At 30.1% G+C, this 19,414-nt stretch overlaps 1 protein-coding gene across 6 annotated transcripts in view; it reads right to left on the bottom strand.

Moving 5' to 3' along the window:
- The window catches only part of LOC145317409 (uncharacterized), a 121,734-nt gene that overhangs the window by 90,354 nt on the left and 11,966 nt on the right, over positions 1–19,414 (bottom strand). For 5 of the 6 annotated variants that reach the window (XR_013878987.1, XR_013878988.1, XR_013878985.1 and 2 more), the window contains one exon: positions 13,742–13,822. The gene's annotated coding sequence lies outside the window, so the exon portion shown is untranslated. Of the gene's footprint in view, positions 1–7,480; positions 7,677–13,741; positions 13,823–19,414 lie in introns of those variants that run through there. The other variant, XR_013878989.1, reaches the window with a different exon arrangement.

The raw sequence follows: 19,414 nt of genomic DNA, 5'->3' as shown, positions 1-19,414 counted from the left end.
ATGATTATGCTTCCATGAAAAACACAGCCAATATAAACCCACCATTTAAAAGATAGTTACAGCAAAACATCCAATTTATAATTATTCTAGGACAAGTGAGTTTATTTTCTAATATAACTATTAGAAACTCAACTTATGTTTTTTTAGATGTTATATACTTTTAAGGACATAAATTACTTTAAGCGGCTAAAAATAAAATAAAATATCCTGCTGTATATCAAAAAGGAGTGGGGGTGAATTGTTATATTATATTCGCTCGCTCACCGGGGCCTTGGGCTTAAAAATTAGTTCAGTTACGCATTTATCAGAGATAAGGGAATAGTAGTGTGAGTTAAAATTGAAATTAAAGCATTGTGAGCTGTTGTAATAATTTGTTGATAATCTTAAGGGGCAATAAATTGATATACATCACCAATAATGATGAAGATTAAAATCACAGGCGGAAAAGTGTGGACACTGAAAGTTTGAAACATTCAATCAAGGTATAATAAATATTTCAAAAGTTTTTTGAACCCACGAATGAGAGAGCATTTTATCAATTTTCAGAGAAATATAGAATATTGTCTGTAAAAAGCTTGAGTTTTGAAAACTCTGATTAACTTTACCTTTATCTCTACTTTTTTAGGCACACACATGAACGAACACGCACACACATGTATTAAGATTAAAAATTCTATATTTAAAAGTTAAAATATATCCTGTATACTGTATAGTATTACCATGGATCTTAAGGTATAAGAGTGAGACAATTGATGTACAAACTTCATTATAAAATACACTTTCTGTAATTCAAAACTTGAAAATTTGGACACTGCTAACTAATTAAGAATAATGAAAGTACCCAAATTTTTAAGCCATGGAATGAGAGAATGTGATTACAAAACTGTGGGTTCCAGCAATATTCCCGTCCAATGCACCCTCTCTCTATGAGTTTTATGCATAGAAGGGCGACTTAAACTTTGAATAGTGATGCTTTTAAGGCAGTCAAATATTTAATCGCACCTCTTTTGTCTGAAGGTAACAATGTTAAATTTTGTTATATTGAATAGGTATGCTTTATTTAATGTACCGACCTAAAATTATGTGATCCATAAACCAATTTTGCTTAAATAAAGGAATATGTAATGTAAATCAAATTCTTCTATTAGGTTTATTAGTTTATTTATTAGTATCTACTTTTATTAAAGACTCTGGAATCTACAGTATCTATGCATTCTAGACTTTTAAGGATATCAAATTATTAATATTAATTTCAATCTTTGAAAAAGAAATGCTTTAAGCAAAATATTTAGTTTTACACGAGTTTTTGAAGTGGGGTGAAATAATACAAACTAATAAGGAACTCTATACCAAGCACATATCTTTTCCGATAGGTTGTTCTTATCAGGGAAGCTCTATGTATGCGATAGAGTCCACGGGCGAAGTCACTAGTTAAATATCCAAATCCGTAAAGATAAATCATTTAAATGCCCCATTTCCCCTGAAATTTGGGGTCATACGTTAAAGCGAGCACATCAAAGTGTTTCATAATTCCACGTTGTTCCAATAAAATCTCACCACAACTGCAATCTTTCCCAGAGGTAAATTGTATTGTGACATAAATGTTTGATATAATTGTAGGACCCGCCACAAACCCTACGCACGTCTTTATATATTTCATCTTTTAGATCTTCTAGCTCAATCTGGATGCTAACAGGATTCTTAGTGGATAGGACAATGGACGCTTATGTATGTACATCACTAATAATGCCTTACCCCTGCTGTAGTTTAAAAATAAGTTTGGAAATTTCTAATTTAAACCAACTAATTAAGGTTTAGCAAAAGCACACAATGTTTTAAACCAACGCATGTGAGAACGTGGTTTTGAAAATTTGGGTAACAATTTACAGTTCACTGCTTTTACATTAGTAGCTATAGAAATATTGAATTAAACTTTAATAAATTTGATGACACGGCAAACGTTTCAGGTTAAATTTAGCATATGTAATATAACAAGAATCAATACATACATAAGTAGTGTAGTATTATCAAGCTTACAATATATTTTTTTTGTATGAAAAAAGCATTTAAATTACAACTTTAAGGGATCAATATCACTAAAATACAAAAATGACATTTAAGTTGCATTTGATTAATTTTGTTTTAATCATTTAGATGCATCAAAAAAGTTTGTTATTCTATATAAATTGCGATAACAGACAGACGCACAGAACTGATTATACATAAGCTGCGCTTCTAAAAAGAATTATGTTCTTGGGCGTTTTAAATTTATTACATCAAAACCACATTTTATTTTCACATTCAAATTAATCATTTTCTATTTAAAAATTTATGAAAGTTGTAATATATTTGTCCGTCTGCTTGTCAGGGAAGGGAAACTCATGAGCTTTTATAATGGACAAGAAAAGCATTTTTATTCAAGGCAGCTTGATGTTTGCCTGTGTTCGTTTGTTCAGAAGAATCTCTAAAACAGCTAAACAGTATAATCTAAAGGCTACAAATGTAATGTTTCGCAATGAACTAAGAAAAGTAATATCAAATAATCCATTAGAGGTAAAATAATTAGAAATAGAATAATCTTATGCATATTTTAAGGAGGTATTGGTTGAACATGGACATCAAATTATACTTGTCCACAATCTTTTCACATTCGTTGAGTTAAAAAAAAACTTTGGGCACTAAATAAAAAATATATTGGCAGTACAAACAAAAGTCCTTCACTAACTATAATTACTAATGACATACATGTAGCCTGATATGTACCATAGATCTTTAAGGACAAAATACAAGGAAAGAGCACTCTATGAACTGTCTAGTAGTATCACATAACCAAGGTGTGTAACCCAATACTGATCCTTGACATTACATTCTAGTCAGTTTACCTTTTAATTAAAGTTGGGTTTTAACCCCCCCCCCCCTTTAAAAAATTTAAATCAAAACTACAACTAGTTCTTTTGAAGCTGAAAAGTATTATAAAATCCAGTTCGTCATATCAATAATATAAACTTTATAGTATCCTGTACTCTCACTGACTGACTAATGTTATGATATAACAATTAAACCAATTGATTCATGATTTAGAGTTGGTTTTAAGCTATTATAATAGATCATTCTTTTTAGTAAATACAATATGAAAAATTTGATAAAATACCCTCCAACTTAGGGATCAAAAGGTATAAGACTATGGTCAATAAATTGATGTACATCCCAAATGATAATACACAAAATTACCCCTTCAGTAGATTACATTAATTGGTTAAAACGTTTGGTCACTCAACTTAATGAACCAACCGATCAAAATTCAATAAAAGTCCCGAAAGTTAATAAGACAACAAATAAGACAATGTTAATTATAAAACTTTTGGGAAGAGTGTAATAAACAGTCCAATGTCCTCTCCCTCCCTGCATCCGAATACTTTAGCTTACAAATTTAAGAAGAAGGTGGTGGGGGGGGGGGGGTGAGATAGTAACACCATTCAAATTTAAAAGGATATTATCCGAATATCACTGAACAATACTTGTAGCCTAAACATACTCACTTTTATAGGATAGGACAATAGATGATAAATTAATCTTCCCCCTTTATCTTAAATGAGAAATTCTACAATAGATGACTAAAAACTATAAGAAAGGATAACTTTAGATGCAATTGTCTAATCCCTTCCTACAAAATTTCATGATTTCTATAGTACTTCCAATAAAGTAAAACAAAGGTCTTTGGTAACAATACTAGGTTTATAAATTAATGTTATTGGGCCTGCAATATGACTTTAGCATTCGTAAAGATCTATATTCAAAGTATGTAGGGAGAATATAAATGCGACTGCAGTACAAAACTGCAAAGAAAATTGATTTTACATTTATTATAAGAATTTCTAATTAGTACTTATTAATAGAAATATGGAAAAGTAGTTTCCGAGATCTTACTTGATAGTGATACACATATACGTATACTTTGGAAAATTCTTTCTCTTATTAGCTAAAACTTGCAAATGCGATATTAAGGAAATATTTATGCTAATATGAAAAATTAGCTGTAACGTGTGAACGCCAAAACTCGGGCAAATATCTTAACGCCTGATATTAATTGAATTGTGTAATCTTACACCCAATGAATAATAGGCCATATCAAAGTCCTAAATTCCCTTTTAATACGCGTTTATATTTCATAATTACATATTACATAATTGTAATCAATCAGAACAGGAATCATAATTGAATCATAGGGAAGAATGGAGAAATTGTACCCAATGTTTTATAATCTTTAATTGGAATGGGTAATTTTTTATTCTAAAAATTTTTAATGCAAGTAATATTTCTTAAATTTGTTTTAAAACATTACAAAATATGACTAATATATTTTAAAAATATTTTTAATAGCGCATCTACTAAATGTACGTACATACGTCCGACAGTCTGTAGGTTGATGAAAATGACTACATCGATTATAAACTAATTTCAACCATTTATAAGCAAAGATTAGAGAACAAAAATAAAGACATATCCAATGATTTATCGACAAAATCTGCTAAAATTACCGTACATAATGCTGATGTTATAGATGCACTACCCATGAACGCTTTTGTCCTTGTGAAAAATAATTACAAGTTTAAATTCAAATAATATTTGACATACTTTCTATTAGGGGAAACATTTCTAAATAATATGTTTGTATGTATGACTAATATTAACCTTCCCCCCGCAACTATCTATCTATAATTATACAAGGATGATAATATTGATATGCAGTGTAGCTATATTTAAATATGTTTGTATGTATGACTAATATTAAGTTTCTACATTATAAGTTTAGTAGCTCAATGACGAATATCCCTAATAACATGATTGAATAAAATTATACGGACCCTGGAAAGAAAACAAAGTAGCGAGTTTCATCGTATTTTTTTACAGTAGCTTTTGATAGGTTACTTTAGGTTAGGTAAATGTTGATGATTGCCCCACAGGGTTAGAGCCCCCGACAGGAGCTAGAAATAGGACAAAAGGTACAATGAAAATATACTGAATATATAAATATATAAATTATAGTGTAGCATCTCTACAACAAACTATAACACCCGTAATGACTATTTTCCTTGCAATAACAAGCCCAAAGGGGAAACATATTTTGACCAGAAATTCATGTTTTTCCCCTCAATAAATGCTTCAGTCTATTACTTAAATTTTTCGTTCAACATTTCTTAAAAGATTTGATATATTTAAGAAAAATATGCCAACATTAACTTGTTAAGACTACAATATTCGGTTTATAATAAAAGCTTTACGATTTTAATCTAATCCTTTAAAACTTAATGTATATAAATTTTTATAATAATTTTTTTAGGATTAGGCTTTAGATGCAGCACTTATAATAAGCATGTATTTCACTCAAATCCAGAATTTAAAAGATATGACATAAGCTATGAAAATAATTGAAATGAAAGGAATTGGTTAGTATGAATTTAGAATAGATACATAAGGGGTCATTTTGTTTATTTAAAGTAGCCCAATATATCTATATATGAGAATCAACTCTATAATGTCACATTCAAGGAATTATTGACAATTTCTTCTAGAAAATCTATTAACTAAACCTTTCTTACAACCAATATCTTCTCTGATCAAGCAAAATGTAAACTTTTTATGACTTTGATCGAGATTGCATTTCCCTGATCCGTGACACAAATATGCATTCCTTTAATATGATTATAGCATCCTTTTCCCTATCTTATACTTCTAGTAATAAAGGGACATTACGATGTCTATATAAGGTTTAATAAAAGGCAATATGACACTGCACAATTAATTGGTGTATGTATACCCCCAATTGTGATAAACAAAAATAAGTCTTCTGTAGTTTAAATCTATTATTGCAAAAGTATGGACACTAGTGTGTCCCAAGCAATCAAGGTTTAATAAAAACAAATGATAAGATTTTTTATAAAACTTTTGTTACCAGAATAATCAACAGTCCAGTTCCCCCTGGGATAAACCAGAAATAATAGATTAGAATAGAGTAGTTTCCTTTTAAATTCATTACTTAGATCCCTCTAAAGTAAACAACTGACAAATTACGACACTGAAAGAAGAGGAAAGGAAAAAGGGATAAATTCAGGGAGAAAAGTATAGGCAAATATAGTTTAAAGGCAGGGAAGGGACATTTGAGTGTAAATTATATAGTAGCTAAAGTTTTAAAAACACATTATCTCATTAGTTTGCTAAAGAACGTTAAAATCCTAAAATTATTTTAATCATTATTACACGTTAACCGAGTTCTAAGTAGCTTAGTGTTGCGCATTTGCATTTATTTCAATAACTCAGGTGAAATTTATAGAATATAACCAGTTAAAGGCTAGACCAAAGCTTCCTTGAAATTATCGATTTAGTTGTCCATTTATCCCACATAAGATAAATTTAGAGAGATAGAGAGAACAGGGAAGAGAGAGAGAGATAATGCTTAAGTAGCAAAATTTGATTTTCCCTTTCCAAAAGGTAAATACCTAAAATAAGATGTTGGACATAAATTGAAGTTACTTTCCTTTATAGACATTAACTATAGATAAGGAATAATGTACCTTTTAAATTTTTTTCCATGTTTTCTTTTTAAAAAGAAAACATCAATTAGTGGAGTTCTCGTAATTCAAGTAATTAAGTCTTTAAGTATTATATAAATATTATTTTGAATACTTAGATTACGAGATTTCTAAAATGATGAGGAAGAAAACAAAGTATTAAGACTTGCAGTCAAAATAGGAAAAATTGCGTTGGTTCTAGTAATAAAATACCAAGACAGCCAATATAATACATTTTTGATTTAATGCCACATACATCTCAAATTATCACTACCATTTTAACTATCCTACTTTATTATATTTTTGATTTATTTCCTGTTAGTTATACCGGATTCCTGGTTATACAGCAAGGTAGTTATGTTTACTAAAATAAATTGTTCTATATACGATTGGTTACATAAAAATATGCCTATTAATAATTAATTTTCCTTTGGGAAACATTCAGCTAACAGTTGAAAAAGATCATTATTTTCAAAAATCTTCAAATTAAGAACAATGGCAAGTCGGAACACCTACGGAGGGAGATTGTCAATGTGCTATATTATTTCCTTTAACTTAGATCCTTAGTTCAATGTAATAAAAAGGCTAAAAATAGTAACAATTGCATGAAAACAGCCTTTTCAAACCTAACTGCATTTTATTGTATATTCATGTTTAATATTAATATAAAATTACAATAGAACAAGTCATTGCTTTAATTTCATTTATTATAAAAGAAATTGGAGATAAACAATCAAAATTAAAACATTAGATTAAACGTTTTATACAATTTTAAGAAAAAACAAATATGTTCTGTAATCACAAATTTAAAGGTAAAAAGGAAGAATAATAAGAAACAATACCTAAGGGTTCTGATTTCAACTTTCTTATTGTGTTTATATTCAAGATATTAATATCTAAAACTAACATACCTTTTAAAGAAATGTTTTTAATTCACATTTTTAGAGTTATTCACTTAAAGACTATTTAATAGACACAACTTATATATAACATTTACAGTAATTATTATAACTAAACAATTTCAATAGTAGAAATTCTTATTTTTAGCCGGAGGGCATATGAGTCTTAGCGCATAGGCTCACCCCTGCGCTAGTGTCAAGAAACTACGAGCTTGTACGTCTGAGGGAGAGAGAGAGGGGGAGATGGGAGGGAGGGAGGGAGAGCTAGTGTGAGAGAGAGAGAGTGCCTTTTCTCTCGCGCTGTCGCTCTCACCCTAGGCTCGCACGTACGCACACACACAAACACACAATTAGGATGGTCCAATTTTCTCATTTGTAAAGGGTTTTAAAATATGTAAACTAAAATTTTAAAAGTGTTAGATAACAAAAGTAATCTAATAATGTATTTTCCGATATTTATTATTCATAATTGTAATTTTTTTCTGGTCATGATAAAAAAATGGCCTATAAGATGTTGCTTTTTAATTAGTTAGGTTAGGTAAAGTTAATCTAGAAAGCGAGAGTTATATTTAACCCATAGTGTTATGTAAGGTTTAACTAAATGGTATGATTGTACCGAATAGTATACTATTAAAGCTCTAGCCCTGCAGAGCTATACTAAGCCTTACTTAACCTAACCTAACCTACAATAAGAATAAAAACATTTCCTATCAAAGGTTCATATTGACTATAAAATATATTAGGAAAACCGCCCGTAAAATTAGTAAATTAAATCAACTAGGCATTCGACAAAACGATCCACCCTAACCAACTTACACATACACACAGACAAACTAGCATAGGGAACAGCCAAGGTATTCGCGACTCAGGGCTGTTTCTAGAGCAAGTTTCCTTTCTAGCATCACATTACAATAGAAACCTTTTATGTAATGTGATGCAAATGTTATTGAACATCTGAGGAACAACTGTACATTGTGTAAGGAGCTCACCATCTAACAACAAGATTTAAAATGTCCCCAAAGTAAAACCAATTGTTTGTGTTTAATAGTAGCGCAGCAATAACAAACCATAATTTATTTACACATAACAGGTAAAAACATGAAAAAAAATTTAGTTTTGTTTTTGGTAAGTATTGTCAACAAATCAGATTCACCATTAATTGGTTTATCACTTAAAAAAAATTAGTATGCCTATAATTAATAGGAATCTTTTAAGGGATAAGACAATAAACGACATATTAACGTAAACCCTATTCCTGTATGATGATAAACAAAAATATCCCTACCGTATTAATTGGCTGAACTTTAAACCAACCAATCAGATTTAATTCGAGATAAAGTATAAAATGTGTTGCAGCCAACAAATGAGAGAACGCATTTATAAAATTTTTGGTACCAGTGTAATTTATACTCCAATGTCCTCTCCCTCTCAAGTTGAAGCCAAATTTTGAAAAATCTTTAATTGGACATGAATTTTTTGTAACAAAATTGCTGTTTTTAATGTTTGCTAAGCCATATGAACATATAGCGTGTCAAAAGGGGATGGATAGATGGATTTAGAGGAGAGTAGGTAAAACACTTATTCACACACACACACAAATTTTCTTTGCGAATAACCATGCACACACACACACACAGATGCACACAAACCATCGCTTCAAGTTTTCTGTTTAGAGCCTTTCTCTCTCACTCTCAATCTTTCTCCATCTCTCTTTCCTCCTCCCTTCTTTCTATTTCTTTATGAGCCCAAAGTTTACTAGTGTTTTCAAACAGCCCATATTACATTTCATTCTTGGTAACGTCTATTCCAATGCAAAAAAAAGTTGGATGTTCGTCTATCTGTCTGCCTGTCTTAAGACTGTCTTAGTTAAGACTCTTAACTATTTTAACTTTAAATCTCAAAAGAAAGTTATTGAAGTATAAAAAGAGAGGGTGGATGGTGGGGGGGGGGGGGGTGGGTGGCTAACCCCCAACTTCTTTTAAAAATGCGAGACATATAATTTAACTCCCCCACCTCTATTTAAAAATCTACTTGTTGTGAAGGTCTGGGGCATACAACCCCCAAAAATATTTTAACTTCCTCCTCAAGAAAAAGTTTGTTAGGGGACAGGGGGGGGGGGGTGTTGTATCTGTAGGTTAAACTAGGATTATTCCAAATGCATTGATTTATGTAAGAAAAGTGCATTTGAGGCCTTAACTAAGGAGAGAGATAAAATAGATAAATAAAATTACTTTTATTAAAGAAAACTTTTTGACTCTAATTTTTGGTTTAAATTGATACAAAAAAAAATAAAATGATCCGTGCCACGGAGATGTGCGAAGCAAATTAAAATATTTGCTCCTCCCTCTGATGTTTTTCATCTATGCACGTCCTTGATTTTAATAAACTGCTATGTTTTTTTAGCAAAAAAAAAGAGCATTTCTTAACATTAAATAGGTACTAGGTATACCTATTGTAAAATAAAAACAATTTTATTTAATTGCACTATAAAATTGTTCTAAATTAATTTTTATTTAATTTTTATCAATTGATTTAAATCAAGAATTGCTATATGATTGCTCGAATTTCCATATCTATCAATGAGACGAGACAAAATAAGATATATTAATATTAGGTCTAGATATGAAAACATTTTTGATAACCCCTAAAATAATATTCAATTGGATATGTTTTTATCTTTTGGTATCTTTCAAACTGATCGCCATATTGGTACAATTTTTAACCCTTGCAAGAGGGAAACTTATCTAAAACAAGAATAGTTTTCATGAAAACTGTTGCCTTTTTGAAATGAAAAAAATTAGACTTTTTACTGTCCTTTCGTGTAAAAACATATAAACCTTAAATATCAGAAATTTTTTACTTAAATTTACAGGCTAAACACATTTAATATTAAAATACATCATACTTGCCCCCCCCCCTCTCCCAACACAAAAAAGTAAAACCATTCTTTACTCAGTGTAAAGATTCCCTAAAATGGAGAACTTGGAAAATAAAATTGTAAAATATTCCCCCATACTCTTATCTTTTATATGGATCTAACACGCCTGGTATAGCAGCCGTAGGTAGAAATTAGGAATAGAAAATCATTATTTAACATATAGAAACATATAGAGAAGTTGTTTTAAAAAATATTTGTGAAGTTGATTTTTAGGTTAATTTGTTTCTATATAACTTTGTGAATATCAGGGATGAGGGAAGGACAAATAAAAGAAAAAAATTGATCCTTTTTTCTATATTTTGGACTCTAGAGTCAAAAGGTTTATTACCTAAATCTTCTAAAAATGCTTTATGACAATGGTAATACCCCTAAATTGCATCCAATTGGAATATCCCTCAATCCTTGGTGAACATGGTTCAGTTGTATGTCCTCTGTATTTGCACAAGGGCGTATGTCATTATTCTATATGGGGGTTAAAAAGTAGCTAAAGTGTATAGACTTTTCAAACAAATATTTTAGTCTAAACAAAGTGTTAGTTTTGTTCTTCCTAATTTTATCCTTATTCGTCGTCCTTTGTCTTATCCCTTTAAATCCTTAACATAAGCATAGATTGTTTTGATGATGGAGGGTAGAACCCCTATCCACCCCCATCAGATGCCCCTATGTCAGTTAGTAATGCACTATTTCTGCTTTGCATCTGCTTATATAGAAGACAAATTCAAACTTATAAACCACTCACATGTTTCCTTTCTTAAGTAGCGAAGATACTCTATAATTCCGTCTTTATGTCTGTCTGAAATATTTTGGAGGAAATGTGATTTTCTGGGATCCTATTAAAGGAATGCTAAAACTTTTGTCAACATTCCTATTATTATGGAGCAAAATTAAGTATTAAAAAATCCAAGGCGGTCGGGCAGCTTTTTAGCCGGTTTTGTCTTTAACTACTTATTTGCACATATATTTGAGGCTTGTGGTCCGATTTTTTAAATTTTTGTGGTTAATAGTATTAAAATTAAATTTAAACTTACCGTCGCTCTAAAGGATTTTTTTGTGCATGAATTAAAGTAGCTATATTCTTTATTCTTCATAAAATTTGAATTTTTGGTCTGGTTTTCACAATTTTTTTGGTAATAGTATATTCGCTACTTAAGGGTGTTGTGATCCTTGTTTATCTCTTAACCTATTTCTACCATGACCCTTTATCCTCATTTCAAATTTAGTTACTAGGTATTCTTCAAGAATATGAACCGGTTTTTATCCAGTGGAAATTGATTGGATTCTGAGTTGTAAAAGTGATAAAAGAGGGAGGTCATTTTCTAGTAAATCCTGTAAAGGTGTGTGTTATAAGGCCTAAAAATAGTAGTAGAACGATAAGGTGCTCTATATATTTGTATTTCCTATTGAATAGAACAATAGGGAAGAAATTTTTTTTTTTTTTTTTGATAACCGTACCTGGAATATCTTTAAAAAATACGAAATTTCTATCAAACGCTTTGTTTGGCTCAAACTGACAAAAATTTTAAAAAAATATAATTATAATAATAATGTTTTCTATAGGTACAAGGTAAAGGTTAAGAACAATCTATACCATTAAACAAAGGAAGAAGTCATTCTTTACAGGTTGATTTATTATAATTATATTTTTTTTATTTGTGTCAGTTTGAGCCAAACAAAGCGTTTGATAGAAATTTCAAGATATTCCAGGTACGGTTATCAAAAAAAAAAAAAAAAATTTCTTCCCTATTGTTCTATTCAATAGGAAATACAAATATATAGAGCACCTTATCGTTCTACTACTATTTTTAGGCCTTATAACACACACCTTTACGGGATTTACTAGAAAATGACCTCCCTCTTTGTTAAATATTTAAATATTTTCAATAGGTACATCATGACAAGAAGAATTCAATTTAGTTGTAATATGGTTAATGGTTATCCAAACCTTGTAGAAATTTCATCCTACAAACATCTATCACATAATACGGTTAAGAATCAAAGTATCTATGTAATACTTTACTTACGTAAGTTTATTTCAGGGTGCTGCCGCTTTTACCACTAGCAAAAGTACAGCCACTGTGTTTTTGACAAAAATTGGGTGTGTTTTTGTCAAATTTGTTTTTAGCTGTATTTTTGGCAATATTTTTTTATCCACTGTCAAAATTACACCTTTCCGCTGTCATAAACACAGTTTTACTGTCAAGTTCACACCCATGAAATTCAATTATGCTGTCAAATTCACAGTTTTAATGACAAAAATACACCTATTTTGAAATTAATATTAATTATAAATATTTTAAATATTATAAAGTTGTTATAACTTAAAACTATTAATAATAGTTGAATCAATCTACACAACAATAATTCTAATTATAGAGTAGTGTTGCACTAATATGAAAAAAAATCTGGGATCTACTGCAGTTCACGGTAAAATATTGCTGGTAATAAATATTTCCAAAAATCTATAAATTTTAAAGGCTGCTAGCTGCCAAACGGCTGAACGTACAGATCATACCTGCACACCATTTTAAGCGGCATAAGAAGGCCTACAAATAATCTGGAATAGCCAAGATCCATTGATGCACAGGGAAAGCTTCACTGAAGAAAAAACGCGTATAATAGGTCTTTTTCGCTCATTTCTCTGCACTGCGAGATAACTATGCATTATTGATTTATTGCTATTCCAGATTATTTGTAGGTCTTCTTATGCTGCTTAAAACAGTGTGCAGGCATGATCTGTACGTTCAGCCCTTTGGCAGCTAGCAGCCTTTAAAATTCATAGATTTTTGGAAATATTCGTTACCAGCAATATTTTACCATGATCTGCAGTAGATCCAATATCTGATATGAGAAGGGGAGAAAGAGGGGAGTAAATCAAGGGGTAGGTATAATGCTACAACCAACATTGAAATAGATGTACTAAATATTATGGATAAATAAGTAGGTATAAATTCAATAGATGTAAATTTGTCAATATATAGGTGTATAATTGACAAATTATAAATTTAATAGATGTATTTTTGTCAATATGTAGGTGTATAATTGACAGCAAAACTGTGAATATGTCAGTGCAATAACTGTATTTTTGTCATACCCCCTAAAAACGCAGGTGTGAATTTGACAGTAAAACTGTGTTTATGACAGTAATATCACTATATTTTTGCTAGTGGTAAATCTGCCATGTACCCTTTATTTCTAATGGAAATGCACAAAGATAGAGACTGATTTTCATGAAAAGCTTTTTGATAATTCTAATATTTAACTTACTTTTTACTGTTGTGTAAAATCCCTAGAACTATCACCAAAATAACACAGATAGTGAATAGGTTAATTCTTACCTTTAATTGATCCCCACAGGGGATAAGATAGATCTTCAAGGGTTTACGCAAAATACAGGAGTTTTCTCTTCACGCATACATCTGAAAACAAAAAAACAGTCATTTTTATATGTAGCGAAACAAATACAAGCTAACGACAATTTTAGGTACAATTGGGACGTTTAATTGTGATCTTAAAAGGAATAACAATTATGTCTGTGCTTTTCAGAATGTTCAATGATGACTTAGGCCTTTTTTCTGGACTCTGGGAGGGTAAACGGATAAGTTAACCAATTTTAAATAAAATAGAAAGTTTCCCCTCACCACAAGAATTTACAGGACATGTCTACTGTTCTTCAGAGTATATATCCCTGCCTGTAAATGAAACACCCGGTATTGGCCTAGATGTTCAAATTTGCAAAACATGGGTATACATTTTAGTTAACATGGGCGAGTATTATACATAAGATAAAACATATTGCATTAGACGCCCCCACATATTGTTCATGTTCATAGTAGCAAAGCTTCTCTATAGCTTTATATGTCTGTACGTCTATTTGTAAAACATGAGTTATACATTTTAGTTAACAGTATTATACATAACATACAAGATATTGCATTAAATTTACATCAAAAAGTTAAAATTTACATAAAAAAGTATTAGAAAAAATATTTGATTATTTTAATTTATTAAATATTGCAATATCCAGCGATCTTAAGGGATAAGACAATGGCCGATAAATTAATGTAAATCACTAATGATGATACACAAAATTACCTCTTCTGTATATAACAATTAGTCGTTTAAACGTTTGGACACTCAAGCTAATAAACCAACCAATCAAACTTTAATTAAAGTCCTTAAAGTTTTTAAGCCAACGAATAAGAAAACGTTATTATAAAACTTTGGGAAGTATAATAATAAACAGTATCCACTCCCACGTACCGTTTTCCCTCCACTCATATTTGAGAAGTAAGTCTGGGGAAAGTTTCTTTTGAATTATCCACTAACGATTAAAAGAATTATTCTAAAACTACTTTTAATAACCACAATTAGTGTCAGCCAACCTTATTAGTAACGTAACTTCTTTGAAACTTATTCTGTCAAAATGTATTTATGCTAATTATGATTATAAAAGTTTAGCACAAAAAAAACTTTCTTGTAATAAACATTGATGGGGTCAAACTTTATTACCGCTTATGTAATGGTAGGATTGAGAACTCTTTATTCTTTATTCAAAATAGTCCTCTTTTAATCTACAATTAAAATAAGTTTTTGGGTAATATAAAAAACGTCACTATATTTTACTGTCCTAAAGAGTCTCTAGGTATATATTCAAAAAAAAATTTTATTTCTTAAATAAATCTGTATGTTATATTAGACCAAACAAAATGTGGTGTGATCTACTTACCCTAAAATAAAAGCCCCCCAAAGGTGCTGCCTCACTTTTGTGTGATAAGATGGAAAGACATTATTAATTAACCTTTAAGTTTGAAAATGATACCAACAAAGCTGTTAGTAACCCAATCCTGATAGGAAAAAATAAATAAAATCTACCCAGTAAATCATCAAATAAGCTTTTTAAGGGTAGGCAGAAGAAAATGTAAAAAGAAGACTTATTTTGCTTTCTCAAATATTGAAAAATCTATCAATCTTTCAAACAATCTCGACCAATCTCAATTTCAGTCAGAATACCAACCGATAAGTAAATAGGCAATAAAAATAAGCCATTTTCAAGAATATTTTACATCCTTTTTATTAAATGGCTTCTTTGTACACTAAAATTATTGTTAGACAAGTTTGGAGACTTAATAAGGTGTGTACAATCAAATCAAGATTTAATTAGAGTATCCGTCATTTCTAATCAAACGAATAATAGATACTGTTTCTAAAACTTTGGGGACTAGTAAAGTCAAACATCCCCTTCCTTCTTAACATACTAAAAGGAAGGGGACATTGGACTGCAAAAATCACTGGTAGCCAAAGTTTTATAACCACGTTACTTTATTTGTAAGCATAAAAACTTTTAGTACTATTATTAAATTTGATTGGTTCTCTGGTTTTAGACTAGAGTTGTCTAAACTTTTAAACTACTAATTAAATCTACGTATAGTATGATTTTGTTTATAATCAATGGAGATGTATTTCAATTTATCGTTCATTGTCTTATCTCCTAAGATCCCTGATTTTTGTGCATGTCTAAACGAGACTATACTAAAAATTGTATTATCTATGATAATATTAATATTATTACTTCTGAGGAATACATAATATTATAGACAGACAGCTTATATCACAAAATATAATAACATATTTTTTTTTTTTTATAATAATAACGAAACTTATTTACACATACTTATTGTTATGATAAACATATTAACACCCCCCCCCCTCCGGCTCCCCCCCCCACACACACATTTTCAAGACTTAGATCTAGCCCCTATAGGCAACATTAACCCTACAGAAATATACTTAACCTAAACTATCCTTGCCTATTTAAAGGAAGCATTGTGAGCTAGGATATTATTTTTAAGTGCATGTAAAAAAAAACAGTAATTATTTATTTTTAATATAATAATAATAAACTGTATTATGATGATAATCATTAATAAAAATTGTAAGGTTATATAAACAGAACAGGATAATTATATCCTATTTAGAACTTAATATCTAATGTAATACTCGATGATTTTCCGACATTTGTATATCCTATTATATAAAGTAGTAAGGATTTTTTGCCTGTAGCTTTAGATTTCAATAACTACTGAACCTATTAAGTTCTCCAGTTTAAGGGAATCCACACATAAGTTCCAGAATGGTTTTAATCTATTTTTATTTTTTGATATTTAAGTCTTGGTATGGTTTTAGGCTATTTTTTCTATCAAGGGACTTAGCCACACTTGTAAACACACTTTTTGGAATTGTTTGTGTGCAGATAAAAAGTATTCTATAAATATTGTATCTTTTTAGGTAGTGTTTTTTTATGATTATAAGTGAGTCAAAATGGAAGTTTTTTAAAAATTGATAGAGTGACAAACTCCATGAAATATAGACAAGCTTTACTCCAAATAACAATTAGGCCTTATATTACACAGACACCTTATCAGGAAAAGAAACAAATATTCTAAATAATAAAGGTGATCCATGAGGAAAGTTCACAAATTAGGTATAATAGGATGTAACATAAACCAAAGATCTTAAATAGGCTAAAAAGTTAAGTAGCCCAATTGCTTTGATAAACCCAATTATATTTAACATTCCATGTTCCCTACCCTACTTTCCCTGGATAGAACCACAGAAAAGTTTTATATTGAATTAAAAATAGATTTGCCCTGAAAAACAATTTTTTTTTGGGGGGGGGGAGGGGGGCGGGAGGATGGCGGGGGAGATTGAAGTAATATAAATATTATAAATATTTCCCTTTTGACCCCAACCTTTTGTTAATCGTAATACGTCCTTGAAATAATACCTACACATTACACATTATAGGATAATACCTAATCAATATATGCTTGGATAATAAATAGGTGTATGATCATAGGAGTACAAAAATACTGTGGTATAGTAAAAAGAAAAAAGATAAATAATATTCTTCTCTCATATGTTTTGCATATGATTCAATATTAATTCAACTCTTTCGTAAACTGCTTTACAGTCAGTAACTCTTTCTATTATATGAGGTGGTACGTTTTTTTTCATTTCAACGAAGCTCAATATAGTTCACAGCTAGGTTTCTATTTATCCCATTATCCTATTTATAGTATATGTTCTGCAAGATCTCGTAAAGGGCTCGACTAAAAGTTGCAAAATTTCATACAAGTTTTATGATGGGCCATTGAGAATTTAAGGCGCGAGTGCCCCCCCCCCCCCCTCAGAAAAAAAATCATTCAAAAAACAATGTATCGTGGGGAGCACAACGTCTGGAAAGTAGGTTTAAGTACGTTTTAGACTGCTTTGATTCTAGTGGATAAGGTCATTCTTTTTTAAAAGCAAAGCTTTTCTATAATTAGGGTCGGTCCGTCCGTAACAGTTACCTAGCTCTTTTCGTTAATTTAGACATGCTTTTTTTTCTTTTTGACAACAATTTTTCATGTGATAAAACTATCCAATTCATATAATATAACTGATTCCTAGGATGACATAGTAGTACTATGTTATGCGCGAAGCTTCTTTATAATCAATACTAAAATGTAAGTATGTCCTTAAAAAGTTTCATGTATTAAAACAGTTTTGCGACAAAGGGGTAGTTTCACGAAATGCATTTGAACTTAATTTAGTGAACCGCATATTTTTTGCTAGTTAATTGGTTAAACAATATTTATATGGCATATATTTAAAGAATTTCAATTTTCTACCACGTAGTTTTGAAAATATCAAGACTTGAAAATCGTCCTTTTGTGATATATGCAATTTAAAAAGACGATTTTCAAGTCTTAATGTTTCAAAAACTACGTGGTAGAAAATTAAAATTCTTTCAATTATATGCCATATAAATGTAGTTTAACCAATTAACCAGGAAAAAATATGCGGTTCACTAAATTAAGTTCAAATGCATTTCGTGAAACTACCCCTTTAATTAAAATGTTGTTAAACTTATAATTTTATATTCGTTTGTCCTACCATTTCAGAGCTTCGATTTAATGGATGTTGTCATACTTGTTTATTCATATTATGTATGAGGAAAAAGGTAATATCGTAAAAAGTGAGGGGAATACCAAAGAATAAAGGAATGGTTAAGTTATAAAAAGTTGTATTCGAAAATTTTTATTTGTGTACTTTAGACTTTGTCAAAGGGTTTGATAGCATCAATAAACGGGTATTTATTTTTCAATGATATCAAATTCCATCTAACATCACTAAATAAATAATATAAAGAAAACTACTAAAAGAGGGAGTTCTTTGAAGAGTTTATGAAGAAATTAAGAGTTAAATTCATTAAGAAGATTTTAAGGGGCATCAGATATGTAAAAATCAAATGTTTTGTCATATTTTTTTACTACAGAAAATGTATAACTCATTATTTGTAATTACTTTTTTAGTAACTAACGACTAAGCCCTAAGCCAATAGGGGCTCTTAATTTTAAGAGGCATAGAGGGGCTAGAAAGATAGCTTAAAACCTTCCCATGACATTCTGAAAATACAATGGCCTAAAGCCATCACAGGAGCTATGTGAAAACTTAATCGGTTCGGTAGGTATTGAGATCTTGAGCTCTAGACCAAAAAAACTTACTATTATACAATAAGATATTGGTCTATTGTATAAACCAAAGACCCCTAAAGTAAACAATCCAGACAAATCCCTTTAGCTCTGATTGTAACACACATCAGGTTTCTTTTAGACCACATTCTCGGATATTACTTTCATAAATCTGATTGAAAGGACACTATTTAGCTTTATTTTGTGTTACTGACTTCAAGCTTAAAGCGAAGCTTTTCTAAAGTTTACAATGTCTATCTGTAATTTAGTAACTATGAGGATGAAATGGGATTTTATCAACTGGTATTGCGAAAACATAATGTTGATTAACAAACATCTACAAATTCCACAGTGATGTAATTTGGCGATTAGTATTTTAAGGGAGGAAGGCTTGAACTTTTTCAGCCGATTTGAGTAGCAATCTTTAAATTAATGTGATAATTATCAATAATTAGCAACATTACTAAAACAAAATCCACATTTTTTTTGTAAATG

The sequence above is a fragment of the Acartia tonsa genome, chromosome 4, assembly GCF_053477335.1.
Source record: "Acartia tonsa isolate MP-2025a chromosome 4, ASM5347733v1, whole genome shotgun sequence".
Taxonomy (NCBI): Eukaryota; Metazoa; Arthropoda; class Copepoda; order Calanoida; family Acartiidae; genus Acartia; species Acartia tonsa.
Note: the sequence above shows the minus strand (reverse complement) of the source record. Positions and strands in the feature narration are given on the sequence as shown.